Source organism: Camelina sativa, chromosome 16 (genome assembly GCF_000633955.1).
Source record: "Camelina sativa cultivar DH55 chromosome 16, Cs, whole genome shotgun sequence".
In the NCBI taxonomy this organism is placed as follows: domain Eukaryota; kingdom Viridiplantae; phylum Streptophyta; class Magnoliopsida; order Brassicales; family Brassicaceae; genus Camelina; species Camelina sativa.
The window spans coordinates 21,607,759-21,613,920 of record NC_025700.1 but is presented as its reverse complement, the minus strand read 5'-3'; the positions used below and the strand labels follow the sequence as shown (position 1 = coordinate 21,613,920).

At 34.4% G+C, this 6,162-nt stretch overlaps 2 pseudogenes; both read right to left on the bottom strand.

The window, feature by feature from the left end:
* Positions 823 to 1,640, bottom strand: LOC109129540 (annotated as a pseudogene).
* On the bottom strand, positions 1,310 to 5,233 carry LOC104751686 (annotated as a pseudogene).

Below are 6,162 nucleotides of genomic sequence, written 5' to 3'. Positions count from 1 at the left end.
TAAAACCAAAGGAAAAACAATATTGTATATGATCATGTCAGAATAGCAATTCGCATCGCGAAAGATATCATTGCATGCATTATTAGATATCATTGTTACGTGTTATAGTTGAGGAAGAAAAAGATAGTATGATCAAAAAAGTTACGTACACACATTTCTACTTTAATTCATCACGAAGACACCGATCTTCCACTATTTTCCTTATCTCATTTCTCCTTTTCTTTTTTCGTTATGACTGCAAAAGTTATTTATTGCTTTTCTCGTTATCTTTCTTTGTACTTTTCTTTTCCCTCCCTTATTTCTTACATTCTTCGCAAGTACACCTGAAAAAACTCTTATCTTTCAAGTTTGATATGTATTGCACCAGAAAATAGTTTCTGTTTCGGAGTAATTATTCACTTTCTATCTTGAAATCGAATAGCCTAATAGTTTTCTTTTAGTACTTATTTTCATATGTTTTTGGATTCGTATAATAGACTATGTAATATTAGTACTTTAGAATATTAACTTGCAATCCCATTGTCGATGGCTTAAACCAATGACTAGAGCCACTACACGAAAATGGTTTGATTATGGTCCAAAGAAAACTATAAACCGTATAGACTGAGATTTTTAGAACATTGGAAAATAATCGATGAATTATACGATATATTAGAATTGCTTAGTACTAGTGGTTAGAAAATAAACCAGAAAATAATCGAGGTACTAGCTATATATAAAAACTAGTTTTTATGCATAGGAAGAAATATCGTATACTGAGCAAATCAAGAAAAAGACGAAGCGCTATCATGCCTTGAGATTCTTCTTGTGCACGAATGATCATCAGACGTTCAAAAAAGAGGAAAAAAAATAGAATTCGAATATTTGTAACATTGCTTCATGAAGAATACGACATGGTAAATATTCTCAATATATTACAAAATGAAAGGGGGAATATAAGAAAAATAATATTAAAGGAGGCATAAATAGTTTATATACTAGTTCCTTTTATATAAACCGCATGTCGTTCAAAGATTCCAACTTTGAACTGAACTGAGACTGATTCTCTTACATTATTATTTCGCATTCCCAAAAAAAAAATTGAAAGTAGATTCTATTATGTTGGTTAAATATACAGTACTCGGTACAACCACGTGATTAGTAAACTTGTACTACTAATCTTACAATGAACACAAAAACGTAAATGATATTCCAAGTTTTTTTACAGAGATACTTCATCAATTTTCAATTTTAAATATTATTTTTTAAGAAAATTTACACAAATATTTTTGTTTCATAAAAAAAGTTAGGAGAATATACCACGTACAAGTAGTTACAAAAATAAAAACGTTTATATACAAATTTTCGTTTTTGCCAATTATGAATAACTTCAAAAGCAAAGGAGGGTGATGGGTTTTTATATTATCATTGTTTTTGTTCCCATTGTGTGGTTATATGTAAAAGGAGCTGATTTTTGTTTTTGTTGGATGACTATAAAAAAGGGAGTAACTTTGTTTTGTTTGTTACATATATAAATGTTATTGCGGTGTCCGTTCCTTTTAAAGCCCAAACAAGGTGGAGGATATTCTCACGTCACAAGTGCACATGACCTTCATTGTTGTATTATCAAACTCCATTGAGATCAGTGACTCTTTCCCCATATTTTACTCCACTGACTTAGCTCTCGAACAAAAACATAAAAGAATGAAGTCATTGCTAATTTACGGAATTGTTGTATGTGTTTCACTTTCATAATTAAAGCAGAAGTTATCAAGATTTAAATTTATAAGCACCCTTAGTTTAGTTCCCAAGGTATGCCTGCAATGCAATAGAGAATGTTTTGGGTATGAACATTTATTTGCGAATCTCGAGTATTAAAATAAATGTAACAATATGGATTAGAAAAGAAGAAGTAGATCGTGTTTACCTTGAGATGGTCAATACTTATTATTGGGATGATAGGGTTGATGTGAAGAATGAGGATGCTCAACCAAATTCCATCCATCAGTAGAGTTTTTATCCTTTTTCACATCAGGAAACTCCACCATGTAGCTTGGATCTCGATTTGGAACATTGTAATAACTACTGTTCCACTACAAGACAGATATGAGAAAGAGTCATATCACATACATAACTAACTACGGTTTTAGTTCTCGAGACGAATCCATAACTCTAATGAGAATTCGAGAACCACAAGTCATACCGATGTTGGCTGAGTATGAGAGCTGTTCAGCAAGGTGCTGGAACTTGACGAGTTCAAATTCCACACGGATTTGTTCGGCTCCAGTCTTTGCTTGTTGGAACTGTAAACGTCAGAGATGTTAAGTATGGTGTGCCTAAATTCGGATACAAAAGCTATACGATACAAATAACCTAACTATTTTTCTCTATGTGTCTCAAGTTTTTATAGAGTCGTAATGAAACAAATGTTTGATTATAGGTGAACATTTAAAGCTTTACCTTGACAAACCAAGGGAAAGAGCAGACTGAACTTCCTTGAGAGAAGATAATGTGGCCAGCAACTTTGCAAATGTTTCAAAAGTCGAGGCTCCAGAAGGAACTTCGAGAGATAGGGAACTGTATCCATACACATTTAAGTGAGCCACACTTTGCTTAAGATGTGCAATTCCTCTCTGGAGATTTCTGAATGTTTCAACAGAATGAGGAGAGCCAGAGGAAAGACTGGCAACGTCAAGGTCAAGGTCATGATAATCGTCTTCTACACTTCCATCTGATTTCAATGATGTGACACCAAAATTTGTATCTCTACCCGTCCACGAACTTTTTCCTTCGAATGAGTAGTAATCATGGGCTGGTACAAAAAGGGGATACTCATCGCTGCCGATGAAAAAATGGAATCGCTTAATTCTCTGAATCTAATGGAGACACAAAACAATCCCTGTTATGTCGTACATAATTTACCTTGGAGAAGACGGATGGGAGTTCCAATAAGAATCTCGTTGCCATATTCGTGAACAAGAACCCTGGTTATACAGTAATGCCCGATTTTAATCATACTTGGTGAATCAATTTCAAGATGAATAGTAATATAATGTCAATATCCACGAATTATCTCTCATATTTATTTCCTAGGAAAAAATTTATGCAGTGAGTGTTATCTTCAAAGACTGAGGCAAAAGTATAGCATAAAATTGAGTGAAGGAGGCATCTACCCCGAAACCCAAGTTATGGAGTGCAGGCGCTGAGAGCTTATGGACAACAAGATTTAGAAGCTGAACCATGTACCTGATTCAACCACCAACCATGGAATGTTACATCATCAAACTACCAAATCAAATATCAAAAATAATTATGAGTACATTGGTCTGCAGGAGTATAATATTCACTTAGGGCTTGGATCTCCATATATTTTAACTGTTCATGTGCCACAATATGACGATTTAAAGACGAGGGCATATTACCCTAAAGAGGCTGCGAGCTCTTTTGGCGGAACAGAGAGTGGGTTGAGACCTTGTGGTAAAAGAGCATTGCAGATTTGATCATACTGTCCAAAGCACCCATCTTTGTTCTGCCCCTCTAGTTTCACCTGAAAAGAATAAGATTCAGTAAAACCAGCCTAGAATATATGTTCGATAACACAACAGCCTAAAGAGAGTCCAAGTTTTCCTCAGGAAGAAACAAGACATGTTCTACCAACTTCTTTTTGGTAAAAGAAGAGATATGGTCTATAAAATCAGTAATTTAATTAACTAAATAGATTTTGAACAAAAAAAAAAAAAAATTAACTAAATAGATAAGTGCCAAATATTTGATCTCCTTACCCTTGATAGAGGGAATAATTTGCATATCTGTTTCATAACCAAAGCCTGTTTATAGAGGCGTTCTGAAGTAAGGTCAATCTGTAAATCACAAATTCCGGCTTAGTGTTCATAATTAGACATATGAGATTGAATGTAAGAAAATTGAGACACAGATAATGATGACTACATGAGTTCAAGAAAAGGACTAGTTCAAGCACAGAATTAAAGTACGATGAAATGTAGATCTTACATATACCAAGTAGTGATTGCCAATAGTATCAGAATAGTGGTTCTCCAATTGGCGAACACGACTCTTCTCCAACTGCAGAAATGAGAGAAAGAGAGAGAGAGAGAGAGAGAGATAATACTGTTTACATGGAAAATTCAGCTTCATACAAATCCTTTTCAAGAGAAAATGCAGGAATTGGAAAAAGAACAAAAAAAAGTGTCACATTACAGCAACGTTAGTTGATTCGATAATGCCATATCTTTCTTTCAGATTGCGAGATAAACTCCGTAATGTGTTTTTGCCTGCATCATGAAATAGGTATACTTAGACATGGTAATTTGAAGGCGATGCCAAAGAAATGAAAAAAATTCTTAAGAAAGAGAGTGTATTATTCAGACTTTGCTGCAACTTCTCCACTTGTAGATGGAGCTTCTCCCGCAACCTAGCAAGCTTCTCATTCTGAACACCAATCCAACAATGTTGACTAATTGCTTTCTCCTGGTCAGCACACGGGCATCAGAAATCGTTTATAAGCAAATGAATATCAGATCAGAAGACTTCAAACTGAACAATGAATTAAACCTTTGTGATAAGCAAGCCAAGTATGAAACCTCCCTACGGCTCTTCAACGAGTCCAACTTAACTTTGTATTCGTTTAAACTGCACAAAGAGCCATCAAATCGGAACTTGTTCGAATTGGAGGATCCTACACTCATATCCAAATTTATCAGAAACTGATTCCAAAAAAACCGAAAACATACCTGAGGTTAACACAAGCTACGCAGATCGAGGCACGAAACGAATGGAGGCAAAAAGCACATTTACTAGATTTCTCCATCGATCCTTATTCCCTTCACCGACGCACCCCAAATCCCGAAGGTTCAGCGATAAATCTAAACGCAATCAATCTGTCGATTCCACAATATATATCCTCTAATCCCAAGTCTGAACACCTATAACAAACCAATCCTAAAGTTTTGGGTACAAAGCTAAACAACGAATTTTTGAAATCCGAAGAGACATGAAGCATAAAAAGTTCGAACTAACCGGAGTGGATCCGCCGGTGCCGGAGAACTGTATCGGTCTGGTATAGGAATGAGGATGAAGCGGGAAGAAGATGTGAGAAGCGGAAGGAGTAGGAGGAAGATTGAATTTGAAGGATAGCGTCATTGCGTGAAGCAGCGGAGAGCTTTACGAGAGAGAGAGAGAGAGAGAGAGAGAGCAATGAAGAAGGAAAGAGAAACGACTTTTTTTGACGAATTCCAAGTTTTTTACGTGCACATCATCATCACCTTCCTCTTCTTTTCTTACTGTTTTACTCTTTTCCAACCCTTTTCTNATTACTGTTTTCTTTTCTAATTTTAAATGTTTTGCTTTGCGAAAATATTCTAAAGGCAAGTTGATTAGTGTGTTGTTGCTTGATTCACTTGGACAATTTAAAATGATTCTCTATCAATAGAATAAAACGTTGTAATCGTTATTTCGTAGATCTTCTTGGCGCAGCCTCCTCGTTTTATTCTCTACACTTCACTTTTTAGAAGGCCAATATTCTCTCACATTTTCTATATGTTTAATATAAACTTAGTTAGATAATTTGAAACAGTTTAAAGCGTTAATAACATTTTCTACCTTCCATTGATCTTTCAATCGTTTCTTATATTCAACGCATATCATAAACACAACTTTGAACATGATAATATGATAAGTATGTAACGATAAAAATCCAAGCTAGCAAATTATATCTCTTTTTTTTTTTTTGTTCAAACGCAAATTATATCTCTTTATTACGTTTTTTTCTTACATCTTTAGATTTTTTTTTTAATATATATCTCATTTTAAGGCGTAACAACATTTTCTTTACTAAACTTGACAGGTGAACCAAATAAAACTAAACTTGATTTTTTTTTTTTAAAAAGATACTTGTCTAAAATTTGGCATAATCGATCTGATTATAGGATTCGTTAGTACGTAGATTGATATTTGTCTCTTATAAAAAGTTAATTTTCATCGATCGTAAAATCGATGTGGGGTTTTCACCAGTACCAAAAAGATGTACATGGAAGTATCTTGTGTTTTCTTTCGGCGTCAAAATGATTACAGTTATTTTGTTTGTTCGTCGAAAGTTTCATCGTATTTCTTGATGTGAAATTTCAAGCACAAGCTAGATGATGTGAAAGTGTTTTATCATCGAAA